Source organism: Amphiura filiformis, chromosome 2 (genome assembly GCF_039555335.1).
Source record: "Amphiura filiformis chromosome 2, Afil_fr2py, whole genome shotgun sequence".
NCBI lineage: Eukaryota > Metazoa > Echinodermata > Ophiuroidea > Amphilepidida > Amphiuridae > Amphiura > Amphiura filiformis.
Genome location: NC_092629.1, coordinates 30,321,516 through 30,340,699, shown reverse-complemented (window position 1 = coordinate 30,340,699; position 19,184 = coordinate 30,321,516).

The window sequence follows — 19,184 nt, the reverse complement described above, 5'->3', positions numbered from 1 at the left end:
TTAATTCCATTTGAAATGCATACTCCCCCTGTGGATGATATTTCCAAAATCTTCCACAGGGGGAGTGTGGGTTTTAAATGGAATGACCCTATTCACCCAGTAATGTTACACCATAAAAGAAACGGTGTGATGTAAACTTATTGTTATCCCATAATTATGAAATGAAATGAAATCTGCTTCCATTGGCGGTTTCAGCTAACACGGCTAAGGGTTCTGCGTAACCGTTTTATATGCTGTTAATCCACGCCCTTTACCTGATCGGTTACTTCTAAAAAGCAGTTTCATTTCATGGTGCAGTTGATGGTTGTGTATATAGTTGGTGATTGGGAACTGCTGTAGTGTTGTCGATTCTTATGTCGGTTCTTATTTCGGTACGTTAATGACCCAACTTGCTTTAAACCCAGGAGCATTTACATAATAATCAGCTACGAATTCAACAACCATTTTACTTCCCGTTGACGTAACCGTTCCTGGAGAATTGACACCACAGTATCTGTTGGATATAGAAGGACAATTTATTACTAACCCTGCATTATACGTTTAAAAGTGGGTAACCTGATTGACAGCCTCACCCCTCATCAAAATGCAGATTTTGTGAAAGCTCACATTATTTTTTCTCATTAATATATTGAAATTAGGCGTCCCCAATCATACCATGCCTGAGACTAATTCAACAGTTTTTTATGATATCTGCGGAACATATGGACAGTTTCCACCTCGATACACATGAGCACATATTTTCGTCCAGGAGCTCTCAAGCAGGCAGTGAATTGTCTCCGCACAGTCTTTGATTACACTACACGGTTGAGTGCATAGCAATGTAAGAGCTGTGGAGTTTCTAGCTGAAAATGTGCCTATTCGATTGGTTTTTGTCGAAACCTTCTAATTTATGTTCCCTTCACCAATCAGAAATTTTTTATATCAAACGAAAGCTAATACTTCCCCTAAAAACACTTTTCGTCACTAGGTCAACATATAACGCAATTCAATGTTATAGCAAGGCGAATGTGGAAAATATGTTGAAAACTACCTCAAGCACATTTTTTTGACCAAAATGTATATAGGTTTTAAAAGTCAAAACCTCAAGTGCTCCTTACAATATTTTTCAAATTTTATGTCATTAAATGAAAAAGCACACTTATATTGTCCATATACTAGCGTCAGAAGAATGAGCAATGGCCAATTCTCTTTAAATTGCAAATTTTGTGCAAAAGATTACTATTTTCGCCTGTTTAGTCATACGATTGTAAATTCAATGAACTATGACTTTGCTAAAGAGCGCTTACAAATTGATATGATACACCACTTTTGAACTCCTAATTTTAATATGTTAATGAGAAAAATAGGATCTTTCATTTGATATCAATTTACATGCATTTTATGATCATGATGATTATTATTAATAAAGACACTGTAGACTACCAATATCACGCTGTAAATTAAATATCAGTAATTTTATAGGAACTAGTCACCTTTACAAGAAACATTTATGTGTTCTTGTTGCATGCATGTTTGAGAGGGACGACATTTTATGTTATACGTAAGTTTTAAAGAATTCAATTTTTCAAATATATCAGGTCACCTTCTTTTAGTAAGACACACTGACGGTGAATGGCTTATATTTCTTAAACATTTAGGTCCGTATGCACAAAAGAGTTCCGGGTCTAAACTTAGCCCTCGTGGAATTTATGTCCATCAGGAATGGCCCTTCACTATTATTTCCTTCTAATAGTAGCTTGCAAATATAACAGATTTTAGTGCAAAGTTCAACAATAATAAAAAATAACTTCGGAAATGTTAAGGAAAATGTCCTTTCTCTTGAGACTAAATTCCACTTCCACTTAGACTAACATGTGTAATTTGTAACTTCCCACAAAGGACATTTACATTTTTCACCCCCCTTCCGTCTTTGCATCATATTTCCGCTTCTATTTTTCTTCCATCTTCCCTCCTTGTCTTGCCTCGGTTGGGCAAGGGGGAAGACGACCACCCGGCAGACCTGCATAGCTACGCCGCCACAACCTATTGTCTTTGAGAACCCTTGTGTTATCTCCTAGCTGTGTATTACTTACACGTAACCTCCGTTGGTAAATGGTGCCTCTGTACGGATTTGCACCCAGTCGTAGCCGCATGTTGAATGCCACTCTATTGAAAACGTCTCGAATGATAAGGTTATGGTAGAGCCTTCAGGACCCTGAATTTAGAAAGCAAATACTGATGATGACGCAGTGTAAATTACATGATTTAAATCATGATTATCTATACAAGGTGTTCAATAAAAAGCGGACCCTAACGAATGTGGTGATACACGCGTCTTAAACAACCATTCGGTGTTTCTATATTATGAAAGCCACATATTTTAGATATCATTACCAAAAAAAATTGATCTCATTTCATGATAAGACCTTGCCTGTACCTGAAGATAGCTTGAACCCTGGGGCGTGAACGTTGTGATAAAAGTGGACAGAAACGGGAATCATGTATGTATTGCATTGAAAAAAATGCATCTTAAACAGATAAAGCGTTTACATTTGTTGTAGTCTCTTACTTTTATATACCAAAGACACATATCGCCGTTGCCATAATTTCCAGGATAATTTGGGCTTTCGATGACACCGGTGATGTCGGTTAATTCTTTGATGCATCCTGTAAATATATGTATATATATATATATTATATAAATATATATATTAACAGCATTTACTAAAGATGACGATTTTTTCAAAATCGAGGCACTGAACTAAAAGGCAAGGCGATATTATTACACGCGAGCCCAGGTTAGTCAATCGACATGTTAGTGTTTCGTATGTGCTAAGCAACAACTCGGACCCTGATACGTCACCATGTGCTACAAAAAACAAGACCCTGCTCTACGCCACCATGTATATGTGCTACAGCAACAAGAACATGCTCTACGACTTCATTGCCTCCTATATAGTGAGCCTTTTCTTTATCTTTGACTGCAAATTTAATTTGAGCTTTATCACCATTAAGGTGGTACTATACCCCCTGATAAATGTGATTAGTTTGGCATTTTTCTCAAAAACAATAACTACACACTGGTAACAAAAGTTATTTATGTTATAGGGGCAAGGAATCCAATTACTTCACACTGAAATTTCAGTGATTCAAGACAAGTGCACTGAAAGCCAAACCGGAGTCAGGGTGACTCCAAAAGCAGAGTCCAGCACTCTGCTACTCTATGTCTAAAATGACTCCATATTGGGAGTCATCTGACTCCCTTGAAGAGTCATAAATTTCTTGACTCCGCGGAAGAGTCACCGTTGATGACTCTACACAGGTGTCATTTGACTCCTAATATAGAGTTATTTTAGACAGAGTCGCATAGTGGCTGGACTCTACTTGTAGAGTAACCCAAACTCCATTACAGGGTCACTCCGACAGTTCGGAAATAGCACAAAATAATGATGCACATAGATGGAGCCTAAATCAAGATAAAAACTGCAAGTATACACCTACTTTGAGTTCACGCCGTATAGGCGATCGTTAGACGACAGGATAGAGAAATATAAGCTGAACCACCATCCCTTAGGAATGGGAGAATATACATTCCATGGTGTCAAGAGCCAAATTATTCCAGAGTCTGACTCTCATGAAGAGTCATAAATTTCTTGACTCCGTCGACGACTCTGAATGTAGAGTCAATTGACTCCACAAGTAGAGTCAACTGACTCTCCTGTGACAATCAGTTGACTCCTTTTGAGTCAGTGCTTGGCTTTCAGTGTGGTTTATTATATCTTAAGAAATAAGGTACATTCTATCGGTAGGCCCTATACCTCTTTTCTTATCCGATAATTGTCGGGGTGTTCTATTCTCGTAATAGGGGATCGCTGAGCCTGAGGGGCCTATGTTTTACTTTTGGAAGACAACAAAAAACATGCTCCAGAAGCATATTTGATATAATTTGTTAAACTATACTTTATGGGCAATCAAAGCAGTGCAGTATTTCAAAATCAGAAAACTGGTGTAATACACCATGTTTCTGGAGCATTTTTATCCATACTGTACGACAACATAAACATGCTCCAGGAGCAAATTTGTTAAACTATTTAATTGACAACTTTAGCAGTGCAGTATTTCAAACTTCAGACTGGTATATGATACATCATACACCTGGAGCATTTTCACTCATATCATGTACACGACAACATAAACATTCCCCAGGAGCATATTTGATATGTAGTTTGTGCAAGTAAAGCAGTGACTGTATTTCAAAAATCAGACATTGGTATGATTCTCCTGGAGCATTCTCATTCACATCATTTTACAGACAACATAAACATGCTCCAGGAGCAGTTCTGATATAATTTGTTAAAATATACTTATGGGCAAGTAAAGCAGTGCTGTATTTCAAAAATTAGACATTGGTATGATGCTCCTGCAGCATTCTCGTTCATATCATTGTACAACAAGACAAACATGCTCCAGGAGCAGATTTGATATAATTGGTTAAACTATATACTTATAATGGGCAAGTAAAGCAGTGCTGTATTTCAAAATGGAACAGTCCATATTATGCTCATAAAAACCAATACATTGATCAGGCTTACTGCTACAGGACCATATGGTCCTGGAGCATATGCTCATTGAGCATAATTTCGGGCAAAAATCTCATAAAAGCGTGGCAAACAATCGTGAATATGCTCTAGGAGCTTCACATAATTTGAACCTTTTCGTACCATTTTCGTGATTACATTTCTTTCGTGATATTAAAAGGTGCATGTCGCAATGACGAAAAGGGCATTTCGTGATCCACATCATCACCCCGCCCACTCGTCTCAAAAAAAGTTGACATTTTCATATCACTGGAAACCTCTGGCTACATAATGTTTATGTACAAAAAATGTCTTGCCGATTAATTCGTTTAGCAAAGATATCGTGAAATTTGAATTTCGTTCTGGTATTTTGGGAGTAGGCTTTTTCCCAATTTTGGGAATAGGCTTTTTTCGTGGATATCTACTGAAAAATGTCATAAAAAGAGGGTGCTAGGATCACGAAATACTCCTTTAATTGCTCACATTTTACCATGCCATGGACACATTTTGTTGGATTTCTCATGTACGCAAAATATCACTCAGTAATGAATTTGGTTGGATATTATTATTTCCACAAAAAAAGTTACCAACAGTGTTCTACTCACCTTTATCTTCGACTACAACCTCGCACGTCGTACCAGAATATCCAGGTGGGCATACACATGTGCAATCAGGTCCTAAGTACCCATCGTGTAGACACGTAATGGAAACGTGATTACAAGCGTCTAGACGGGAGAAAACAAAGAACGGTAAAACCATCATGCAGTCATGTCTACAGTAGAATTCACCACGACCTTTGCAGAACTTAAACCCCATTAAAACTGATTAAATCAGATCTTCTCTGGTTAAATCCACACTACACATGTTTCTGTTTTACCTGTGCAATGAGCAATGAGCTGGTATTATAGTTTCAGTTGGGTGAACGATTCTAAAGCGAACGCAAGGTAACCAAATTGTGTGCGCTTTTGTTTACGAAATGAGACAATAGTGTGCTTATTGTTAACCAACGTTCTTGAAAATGAGAAGCATAATGGTGTTCAGACTTAACACGGTTTGGAAATAATTTTTTCATATTTGTTGGTGTTATCTGTCGTTTACATATCCTTCCTAAAATTCAAAAGTGCGAATATTTCCAAACACCTAAATCAGCTAAAAATTTAGGACATGTTACAAAAGTATATTTTCTAGAATTTCAGAGAATACTTTAAATATTGACCGGTTATTTTCCACACAGCGACGTTAACTAGGCAATGTACTATTACCTATAACATACACTAAAACACCAAAGTGCGAATATGTCCAGACACCTAAATTAGCTAAAAATCTAGGACATGTTACAAAACTATATTTTCCAGAATTTCAGAGAATACTTTAAATATTGGCCGGTTATTTTTCACACAGTGGCGTTAACTAGGCAATTGCCTATCCTTCTAACATACACTACTTGTAGAGGTCACGCGTGAATTGTGAGCGCTCTGTGTATTGTGTATAGGAAAACGGACAGTAACTGCAGTATGCAAGAGTTTGGTAGATATTGTTTTGGAAATACTAATTGTTGTAATCGGTTTAATAAACGTAAAATAAAGACAAGACAAGAGAGGACGTCGCAAATAAACGTTTCAAAAAACACATAACAATTCAAACCGGCAACCTTCGCCCATATGAGTATATAAACAAATGTAAAGCGATGGCAACTGCTCGGGCAACTGCTAGCCTAACACATTTTATTAGTCAATACCTAGTGCCAACCCTTTTATCCGTTTATAGATTTAAAATGTAACTGTTACCGCCAAATCCACCACACTCGTAAACAACGTTTGCAAGTTTGATATCTGCAAATGTAAGGCCTGTAATCCCCCATCTGAGACTGATCAATTGGAGAGTCCGCCGTAATTGTGGGTCCGCCGTTTTTACTGAAATACTGAAATGAAAAAGGAAGAAAACAGGGACGCCTTAAATGAAATGATTTTAAGTTTGAAAAGATACCGCAATACCGCAGAGTGGAAAAGTATTACGCAACGGTATTGCAAATAACTGTAAAACTACATCAGCAGCTTAATTGTTGTATGTACATCTTGTTATTGTATGCATGATGACGTGTGTGGGTACTCCTACGGTTTGTGGATATTATGGTAGTGAATATAGGCCGGATAGTGTCATGTGTGCTGCATCGTTTTCCCAATTTCACCAACTTGGCCATAAACGAATTTCCTGTTAATGCTGCTGGAAATCTAAACTTTGAATGTAGGGGAAACCGGGGCAAAGTGGACCACGCGGGGCAAAACGAAACACCACCATTAACGTCTTTATATGCTGCCCTCAATCTCCAAGCTTATGAATTTAGAACACGGCATTGATCTAGCATTGTTTGTGATAGGGGGAAATCGAGTGAATCAGGTATGTGTGATTTTTACAGAAAATGTCTGTTTTTCATACATTTAACCCGATAATTTATAGACATTTTATTATCTGCCAAATCACTGTGCTTTTGCTGAATTAATTCGATAGCCATATTAATGATAGATGGGCTTAAGCCTATTCCATGTATGGTAACAGGAATAGCATACATTAGCGTACAAGATAGTGATGCATGTCGAGAAAAATCTCACCTGGTCGGGGCAAAGTGGACCGGGGCAAAATGGACAATAGTACAACGTGGATTGGGCAAAGTGGAACACCGGAAACAGACCCCACTCAGAACTATGCAATAGAAATTTATCCGGCCATAGTGTACTGATATACCAAAAGGTAGGCCCTAAGTGTTGTTGACAATGAAGACACACCTGAAGGGGATGCATTTCTGTAATGCCCCCTCCACGTTTCACTCTACCCCGGTCCAATGAACCTGGGGCATAGCGGAACGACCTTTTTCAAGTTCACACCATTTAATAAAGCTGCATTTCTCATCAACTTCATTAATGTCATTTGTTAGTTGCAGTCCTAAGGCAAGATTATAAACATTAAGTTTTGCCTTGCCTTTCTTCGTGATCCTGGACACATTTTTTGGTCCACTTTGCCCCGGTCTCCCCTACCAATTAGCCAGATAAAAGTAACGAAATCAGTAAGATATAGGTGTACTTACGTAAGGACCGTAGTGCATCACGGAACCGTAATCATACGGTATTTGGTGGGTAACGATGTCGAACGTTGAGTATTTGTAGAAATTGGATTCCATTCCTTGAACAATATTCTGAGAATGAATTGTCACGTAATCATCGCGGTCCGGCCTGGTTTGCTCATGATGAAATCCAAGTGAGTGTCCAATCTCGTGTACTACTGTACCGAGCTAGAATTATAACAACATTATCATCATCATCATCATCATCATCATCATCATCATCATCATGATCATCATCATCAACATCATCATCTTAGCATCATCTTATTATCGTCATCTTATCATCATCTTATCATCATCTTTATCATCGTCGACATCATCATCGTCATCTTCGTTGTTGTCATCAACATCATTATCATCGTTCTCATTATCATCGTCATCATCATCAACGTCGTCATTATCGTCATCATCACCATCATCATCATCGTCATCTTCTTCTTCTTGTTATTATCGTTATCATAATTATCGTCATATTCGTCTTCATTGTCATCTCCGTCGTCGTATCATTATCACCATATCAATGCTTTTGCTATAAGCCAAATCGGCATTGGATGTTTGCAATGCATTGTGGGACAGTTTTCTAATTTTTGGACACTTTGCCCTCTGACCTATATGGAAAATGTGCACAAATTGTTTTTGTGCATACAAACTATAATTCAAAATGTTTTAAAAGAATGAAAACAAACCCAAAAAACATGTATAAATTAACTATTTAAAAAATCTTAATGATAACATTATTACAATAATAAATTAATAAATAATAATCAGAGCAATTTCCCCGATATGTCAAGAGGTCAAAGTGTCCTAAAACTGCTCTCAAAAACCGGAAGTTACAATGTCCATTTGGCTTATTATACTGTACTAGGCGGTTGCCCATATTTGGCGGTTCTCGGCTGGGAACGATTACCTGGCTGATGGTGATTGTACCAACCAAGTTTCATGCCCATATGATAGTTTTTACTAATTTGACCTCAGATGACCCCGGGGTCAGATGACTTAACGAACATAAACGTCTTCTTGCCAGGACAGAACCAGTGGCGTAACTTTGGCACAGGGTGCCCGGGGGCGAAAGTAGTTCGGGTGCCCCTAACCAAGGGTGTGCATGGTGCAGAGCTAATCAATTTTGGTATTGAAAGGCATATAGACCTACCGAATAACTTACAAATAGTGTTTCAGATTAAATTTATTTCATGTTTCAATACAAGCTAATGCAGTGCATGTTAATAAAACAAAATGTTTTCATATTCTCCAATGTCTTTACTTTTGAAGACTCATCACTAGCAGCTACTAGCTGCAGTGACGTAGCTAGTGATTGTGGCGATCAGGGGCAAGAATACAAAATACCCCCTCTTCCTAAAACAATTGCGTGCAGGCGTGCAAAAATACCACTAATTTGGTATTAAATCAAGTTGAATTTAGGTCTTTAAAATGGCAATTTATAGTTTCAATGCGCGCGAAGCGCGAAAAATTTTGTGTTGAAGGGCACCCAAATGAAGAGTAATTCTATGCATGGTGGGTAAAGGTTTCCACTTCTTTCCTATAACAAAGTATTATCGTGTCAAAGGCTATCCAGGCTTGGGTGCCCCTTAGCCCGGGTGCCCGGGGGCGCGGCCCCCCAGAGCCCATAGGAGTTACGCCACTGGACAGAACTACACCCACCCACCAAGTTTGAGCACCGTATGACCTACGACGGCCTCATATTAGCAGTCACAGACAAACAGATCTACGGAGAATGGCGTATTATTATATGTTGAAACTTGTTGAGTCCAAGCTGATAATTGTCAGTTTTGACGAGTTTTTAAAAACATTATAATAGCCGAATAGCCAGTGGCGTAGCCATGATAGTGTGGGGCAAAGCCAAATTTTTATCCCCATTTATCAAGTTTTTTTCCGAAATTTAGTCATTTTAATGACACTTTACTTTTTGCTCTTTATCCATAAAAACATTCTGAGGGGAGCGCGGCGGCCCCGGGTTCCATATGGCTACGCTCCTGCGAATAGCTATAATCCATTTATATATATATATATATATATATATATATATATATATATATATATATATATATATATACATATATACGTACACCTGTGCATCCGTCACCAATAGATATATATTGAGACCCGCCAACTCGACCGATGTAAGACCAACATCTGCGAAATATTATTATCATTAATGTATCATTTAAGGCGAGTCGGATGGCAGGAAAAACGGAGAGAGAGAGAGAGAGAGAGAGAGAGAGAGAGAGAAAGCAAACACGTAGAAGAGTAATTATAATGTCATTATTATTATTGTCACCTGACGAAGGGCGAGGCCCGAAAATTCGTGTAATAAATATTCTTTTACGACATTATAATTACTCTTCTACGTGTTTGCTTTCTTCATTAAATGTCGACGCAGTTAATTTTCTAATTTTCTATATATACATATATATTCACTTCAATCCACCCAACGCATGTACCATCAATGACATCAGAGTTACGGGTGCCATTCACACCAGAGGCAATAGTCAAGATCGCATCGCTGCTGAACATCAACTCATTTTCAAACTGGGTACTGTTCAACCAAATGGACTCAATAACAAATTTGACATTTTCAGTGTCTAACTTTTTTCCCAGCTCTTGGACTATAACATCTTTTGGGGTTTTTTGGTTCGCCTTTGGCTCCTGGTCTATATTGTGTTGTTTTATTTTTCTCACATTTTGCCTATGTCATCAACAAGGTCTGACCATGCACAATGGATGTTTTTTTCTCTGCTTTGCTTGGTCAATCACCTTTTAACCATGTTTGTAAGTGTGTAGTTCAGAACAATTTAGTTTTTATACTTTTTTGTCCTGAGCTACTCACCCCACCATTTTTGTTTCTTGTATTATGTAATTGAATACATGAATACAAAAGCCACCTAAGTCCATGGGAAGTGATTTTGAGAGAAAAACCTGTGTATCATTTTAATTCCTTCAGTTAGATTTACCTGGTCAATATGGTAAGTTTTACGTGCAAATGAGTGGATTAACCTGTATTAGGTATGACGATTAGCATTTCAGGGACTTCGTGGGGTTCATTTTAAATTTTGGAAAAAGGTGGTTTTTTGAATCATATACAAAGACAACAATGTTAGAATGAGATTACCACTAGTAAGATAATACAAAATAAAGCGCACAGGTATGTATAATGTTGATAAGCATTCTGCCATGTAATATAAACCACACACTTTCTTTTATTAAACCCATTTTTTTTTCAAAAGTCACTCTCTAGCAATGAATGTGTTACAAGTGGACTTTTATACATACTGGATTTTAATCAATGTGTTACAAGACTCAAATCATGGAATTGGGTGATTCTTTCATACATGCTATTTTTCACATGCTCAATAGACACAGAGGATAAAATTTTACTTGTTCTTTCATACATATGACAGGCCTATGTAAAGCAACACTTTCCCATGCTTAACTCAATTTGGTTTAAGTATGGACTTAGGTGGCTTTTGTATTCATATATTCAATTGCTATGCTAGTTTGTTTCTTTTTCGATTTGTGCATTTTGCTTTGTCTGGTATCATCACACTTGTTAAAGGGTTTTACACCCGAAACGTCGTGTATCTTGAATTGTATTCAATTTTGCACTGCGCCTAAAAATCTCTCCACTTCGACCATTATATTTTATCCAGTGCTAATTCAAGAACATGTGAAGAAAATGACGCCCATTATTTCAAACCCTGTGATCTCCTTTAAAGATCCCATCAAATTCCTCTTGTTTGTCAGCTTTATTTGTCTCAATATTTGAATGCATTCACAACTAAGTCATGCTCCCCTCCGACCCGCCTTGAGGAGTTAATATGGCAGGTATTTTTTAATGTTAAACGTTGATGTGTAACAAAACATTGTTATATTTATACGCGTGAAGAAGGGATCCAATCAGGACAGCAATAAACCAATGATAACTAAAATATGTCTATTTCTGTGTTTCAAATCCGGAGTTAATTTGGTTTGGGGGTATAGGGACGGGCCGCTAAGAATTTGAAATTGGATCCATATCGATATATCAATTTTGCATCCATCGATACACCAAATATCAACATTTTTTCGGCCAAATATAACACAAATTGTCTTAGTTGTTGATCTTTTCCGCTCATTTTGGGATGTAAAAAAGTAATCACATACAATACATGGGCGCGTCTAGAACATTCACGCTTCAATTGATCAGTTAATATATAGTTGAACATCATTTATTTCATAAAAATATATTTTTTCGCACCAACCAAGGTAGAGCCAATACCCAGCAAACACAAAAACGTTTTTAAACAGGTTTATTTCGTCAGCCTATACCAAAATTGTTTAAGTAATTTTTCTATGTTTCTTTGCGATTTTGATTCTGTTGAGTAATAAACCAATAAATTATTTCACCTTGGATGTGTTTCTTAATACAATGAAGTATAACATCAAAATTGTAAATGAATAACATTTAAGAATGACTTAGGCAATTTTGTATTGAGGGTGACGATTTTGGGTTTTGGTTTAGATAAAAACGTTTTAACAACATTAAATGCTGGGTTACATAAAGGTAAAGAAAACGTTTTAAAACGCTCTTTATGAAAACATACTACAGCAATATTTTTTTAATGTTTTTAAATTGGTATTGTAAAATATTTTTGCAAACATTTTTTGCCAAATATTTTGCCAACACATTATGTTAGAATATTTGCAGTAGGTTATCAACACATGTTTTTGACTGTTATGAAAACATTTTATACCCTTTATTTGCCCTTTATATAACACGACATTAAAACGTTTCCTGACAACCTTTTCTAACCTTTTGCCCAAACGTTTTGGTTTGCTGGGTATCTCTTTAACGTGATCAACGATGGCTTGTGACGACGAGTTATATCTGTGTTTATTATTGTTCAGCTGTTATATTTTCTTTATTCAATACGTTTGAGCTCATTCCGACAACGGATATGATAAATGTAAAAGCAGGTTTATATTCTATAAAGCTGAGACTTCTGACAACTGACTTACCCGTTATCTTTGATGAAATGAATGAAGTTTGTTTCTACTGTTCGTTCGTAAAATCTGATACAGGTATGCTCCTGCCAGTGTAACATGGCTGCCACTATCGCATTCGTATCAGGAGCTTCAAATATAATAAATATTATGTTTCGATGTCAGTATGGTCAAAAGAGCGTATGTCACTTGCACATATTGATATTGATCATAATAAGAACAAACGTACATACATGTACATATAGTCCTACCTCACAGCTCGCCAAACTTCACCACTAATTGTTCGCCGACTTTACACGTCAACACAAGGTGGATACCTCATTAGTTTGATGATTCTGAAGGTTGTATTCGTGTCCGGGCATTTTAAGGGATGGGGTATGAACGTTTGGACAGTATTTATTGTGGGCCATTAGAGCACATCAGACATATCGAATTGCATTCGAAATACGAAGAATGTCCTTCTGATATCAAATAATTGTGATTTTTTGAAATTCGCAAATGATTATGGCAAATGATTGAAAATTGATATTTTTGATATTTAACAGTACTCGAAGTCAACTTTATAAATCTGAAAATTTTGGTGGGTGTGCTCCCCTGGAATTTTGCGGTGGTGGGTGTTTGGGAGCAGACGGCGTACCGATAAAAGGAGGTCGTTTGGAGCTGCGAACAAGCAAAATTGGGACTTTTGGAGGTGCGAACAGTCCAAATCAAGGGTTTTTCTTGGCTTTCTGGTTGAAAATCGCCTGAAAAAACCTTTCAGAGCTGAAATTATCAAAATCAAGGGTCTTTCGGAGATCTATTTTGGTCAAATATAGGGGATCTTTCGGAGCTGCGAAATCCAAAAGGGGGTCTTTCCGGGGGAGCATATATACTCGTATGGTAATTTGTGTTGAGTACCCCCCCCCTCATAGGCCTACTCGGCATCTTAGATACTTGATCATTGCATTTTTACCCATTTCTGCCATGCCGATGAGTAATTATTTTCATCTTTATTCCTTACCCGATGAATATGATATGATGAATGGAACACTAGCCCATGGCCATCGATATTGTAGCGCTGAAATAGCTTTCCTTTTGCTGAGAATCGTTCCGTTCATTTGCTGTCCCATTGCCTCCTCTATTTCAGCACGCTGTTTTGAGGTAAGCTTCATATCTGATTGAAACGTCCCAGGAGATTCCTTTTGTTCTGGCGGTTCTGGTTTGTTGAATGGTCCACGAAACTATATTTGAGCAGGCGATAACAAAGAAAACAAAAATAGAAAGTAAAGTTGAGAAATGTCTCAAAAGTTGCACTACCAATCATAAGACAGTTAAGTTATATTTTGAATAGAAAACATGTGTGCAATTTATATGATATAAAACTCCTAAAACTCAACATATTTTCCTTCAATATTACAACACTCATAAAAACGCATTCCAAATTAATAAGTGTTGGAAGCAGGCGGCGGGTGGCATGATGGTCGGAGAGAGCCGGCAAAACCGATCGGCCGTACGGCATTTTCCATACACTAGGTTAGTTTTGTGGGGTTCATTATCGAACCCCAACGGTTTTAGCTTGTATTTATATTATTTATTAACATAGGCCTATTTGTTTGTGATATTTCAAGCGTTTTAAAATGTCAAAATAATCCCATTCAATTGATGATAAAAAATTTACTGAATTTAGAGAATGCAATGCGACCACCACCTGGTTAAGTGTAGATTTCTTTAAGGGTACTTGCCCACGAATTTCATTCAGGGGCGTGTTTGAAAAACGGCACAGCGTATTAGTAAAAAGAATTAAAAATAATAAAATTTACACCAGGGTTCGAACAACTGCCAATACACTATGGATACTAAAGAGTGAACGATGCGACTGTGCCACGGCGGTAGCCGTGGTTTAATGTCTGACGATTTTCAAAGATATACGTATCAACACGTTTCAAAATATCACATTTTAATGAATTCGGAAATTCGAAAAGGGATTGACAGGTCAAAATTCTCACACTAGAAATACTGTGAAATAAATTCAAATCAAATTTAAGCTCCGCAAACAACGTCCAATATTATTCCCATTGGTGTTTGCTACACGTGTATATAATAAATTATGATTTGGGGCTAATTTGAGAAGAGTTATGGCCTCGAATTTCAAAATACACCGAGTGACGTTTTTTGAATATAAACCTCGGCAATTCAAGACTCTGTAAAACAAATCAAGAATTTTCTGGGATAATTGCAACTAAAGTATATCAAAGTTATGATCTAAGCTACCAGATGCGTCATTAATTTCCTGACGATGATATTTAGTTGTGGGAAAAGATTACTTTAATATTTGTGCGGGATTATTTCCCGCCAATAATTTCAACAAAAAAGAGCATGTAGCCTTAAAGCACTTTCTTAGCTCTCGAAATTCTGAAGACAAAATAATCTTATCCAGGATGTGACTGTGCAATGAGCCCTGGGAGGGAAGCAACGAATGTAAAATCTTAATTTTTTGCTGTAATTTATAATGTTTGCACTTAAATGGACTCAGTCAAATTTCGTTGTGTTTATAGATCAAAAACGTTTAAATGTCGCGTTATATAAAGGGCTTAAAACGTTTTAATAACATTCAAAAAACGTTTTTGAAAACTTAATACAAAACATTCAAACACGATTTTATTAAGTGTTGACAAAATATTTTGCCAAATTGTTTGCCAAGAAATACTTTATAATAACATTTTAAAATGTTGTTGTAGTGTTTTTTCATACAAAACGTTTAAAAAATCTTTTCTTAACCTTTATATAACCCGACATTTAAATGTTATTGAAACGTTCTAACCAAACGAGTTTATAACACACGTTTAAGCCTGTAACGTTTTGAAAACGTTTGTGTGTTTGTTAGGAACACATGCATCAAATTAAAAAAGTCATATACGACCCCAGATTACAACATTAAGTCATAAATGGAGGATTTTTTGGCAGACTGGGGTTCGCGAATAATTGGCAGGGGCAAGCAATTTTTACAGGTTAGTGCCGATATTCATAATAGGCCTAAATAAAATCGGTATTTTTCGCACGCGCTCTGTCGCGTCTCTCTTCCCTTTGTATTTAAATTCAATGTTTTAAAAACTGATTTTCAGCTAGCTTGAAACGTTCAGCTAGATTCTTACCTTTCCATTCGGATTCGGTCTAGGTCCCGGTCTAGCTTTTGCCATGCTGAAGATCACCAACATCACAGAGAATACTAACAAACGCATGTTTTATTTCGTTTCTATTTTGTCTGTAACCGTTGAACCGTTCACCCAAGAATTTGCACAAAATAACCGCTAGCTGCTTATAAATCCTAACGATTTATATCATGCGTCACACAGCGTCAACACCAGGTCAATGACAGGCGGAAAACAAACCAATAGAAACACACCTTGCATCGAATCACGTGTATCTGTTACCACACTACTGCACTAATTGCCAGTTACAAAATTCCCTCCTAACCAATCAGCGTGTTTATCGTGGCAACAGATATACGGTACATTGTTGGCGTGTAAATTCTATCCACCGGCTGACTGCTTCCCCCTGGGGTGCTGTAAAGTTAGTGACCTAACGGGGTGCAGGAGGCAGCGCCCCCTAGTGAGGGTTGCAAACGGACAGCGCACCCTTTCCTAGGGACATTTTGCATTTCTGAACTCAATTCGCGCGATTTAGTGCATTACAAACATTATTTCTATTAAAACCTATTGTTTGGCTTGCACTTGCAAATGTGTGGTGAAAGTATACGGTAAGCTTCAGTCTGTACATTGAGAACCCCGCCTGTACATTGAATCTTTCTTACTTTCTTAAGGGACCGATCGTTATTTACCAGCTATGTCACGATTTAGGGGGAATTTAGTATGAGGTTTTCATTTCTAATATTTTTCCTCATAATACAATGACAAACAAAAGCAATAGCTTTACAAACCCTAATAAAACAAAGTCAAGCATAAGAATAATTAAAAAAGAATAAAAATATATTTCTTTTGTTTTTAATTGTATTATGAGGAAATTATTAGAATTGAAAATAAGCATCTAAAAAAGTCATTCTTATGTTTGACTTTGTTTTATTAGATATATAAATATATTTCTTTTGTTTTTCATTGTATTATGAGGAAAATTATGAAAATTGAAAATGAGCACCTAGAAAAAGTTATTCTTATGTTTGACTTTGTTTTATTAGGGTTTGAAAATCTATTTCTTTTGTTTTACATTGTATTATGAGGAAAATGATTAGAATTGAAAATAAGCATCTAAAAAAGTCATTCTTATGTTTGACTTTGTTTTATTAGGGTTTGTAAAGCTATTGCTTTTGTTTTTCATTATATTATGAGGAAAATTATGAGAATTGAAAATAAGCATCTAGAAAAAAGTCATTCTTATGTTTGACTTTGTTTTATTAGGATATGTAAATATATTTCTTTTGTTTTTCATTGTATTATGAGGGAAATTATGAGAATTGAAAATAAGCATCTAGAAAAAAAAAGTCATTCTTATGTTTGACTTTGTTTTATTAGAAAATGTAAATATATTTCTTTTGTTTTTCATTGTATTATGAGGAAAATTACGAGAATTTAGATTTACAACCCCTTATAAAACAAAGTCAAACATACGAATAACTTCTTTCTAGATGCTTATTTTCAATTCTCACAATTTTAAGAAAAACAAAAGCAATAGCTTTACAAACCCTAATAAAACAAAGTCAAACATAAGAATAATTAAAAAAGAATAAAAAATATTTCTTTTGATTTTCATTCTATTATGAGAAAAATTATGAGAATTGAAAATAAGCATCTAGAAAAAAGTTATTGTTATGTTTGACTTTGTTTTATTAGGATCTGTAAATCCATTTCTTTTGTTTTTTATTGTATTATGAGGAAAATTATGAGAATTGAAAATGAGCATCTAGAAAAAAGTCATTCTTATGTTTGACTTTGTTTTATTAGGATCTGTAAATATATTTCTTTTGTTTTTCATTGTATTATGAGGAAAATTGTGAGAATTGAAAATAAGCATCTAGAAAAATGTCGTTCTTATGTTTGACTTTGTTTTATTAGGATCTGTAAATCCATTTCTTTTTGTTTTTTATTGTATTATGAGGAAAATTATGAGAATTGAAAATAAGTATCTAGAAAAAAGTCATTCTTATGTTTGACTTTGTTTTATTAGGATATGTAAATATATTTCTTTTGTTTTTCATTGTATTATGAGGAAAATTATGAGAATTGAAAATAAACATCTAGAAAAAAGTCATTCTTATGTTTGACTTTGTTTTATTAGAAAATGTAAATATATTTTCTTTTGTTTTTCATTGTATTATGAGGAAAATTATATGAGAATTGAAAATAAGCATCTAGAAAAAAGTCATTCTTATGTTTGACTTTGTTTTATTAGGATAAGTAAATATATCTCTTTTGTTTTTATTGTATTATGAGGAAAATCATGAGAATTGAAAATAAGCATCTAGAAAAAAGTCGTTCTTATGTTTGACTTTGTTTTATTAGGATCTGTAAATATATTTCTTTTGTTTTTCATTATTTTATGAGGAAAATTATGAGAATTGAAAATAAGCATCTAGAAAAAAAGTCATTCTTATGTTTGACTTTGTTTTATTAGAAAATGTAAATATATTTTCTTTTGTTTTTCATTGTATTATGAGGAAAATATATGAGAATTGAAAATAAGCATCTAGAAAAAAGTCATTCTTATGTTTGACTTTGTTTTATTAGGATATGTAAATATATCTCTTTTGTTTTTCATTGTATTATGAGGAAAATCATGAGAATTGAAAATAAGCATCTAGAAAAAAAGTCGTTCTTATGTTTGACTTTGTTTTATTAGGATCTGTAAATATATTTCTTTTGTTTTTCATTATATTATGAGGAAAATTATGAGAATTGAAAATAAGCATCTAGAAAAAAGTCATTCTTATGTTTGACTTTGTTTTATTAGGATATGTAAATCCATTTATTTTGTTTTTTATTGTATTATGAGGAAAATTATGAGAATTGAAAATGAGCATCTAGAAAAAAGTCATTCTTATATTTGACTTTGTTTTATTAGGATCTGTAAATATATTTCTTTTGTTTTTCATTATATTATGAGGAAAATTATGAGAATTGAAAATAAGCATCTAGAAAAAAGTCATTCTTATGTTTGACTTTGTTTTATTAGGATATGTAAATCCATTTCTTTTGTTTTTTATTGTATTATGAGGAAAATTATGAGAATTGAAAATGAGCATCTAGAAAAAAGTCATTCTTACGTTTGACTTTGTTTTATTAGGATCTGTAAATATATTTCTTTTGTCTTTCATTATATTATGAGGAAAATTATGAGAATTAAAAATAAGCATCTAGAAAAAAGTCATTCTTATGTTTGACTATGTTTTATTAGAAAATGTAAATATATTTCTTTTGTTTTTCATTGTATTATGAGGAAAATTATGAGAATTTAAATTTACAACCCCTTATAAAACAAAGTAAAACATACGAATAACTTCTTTCTAGATGCTTATTTTTAAT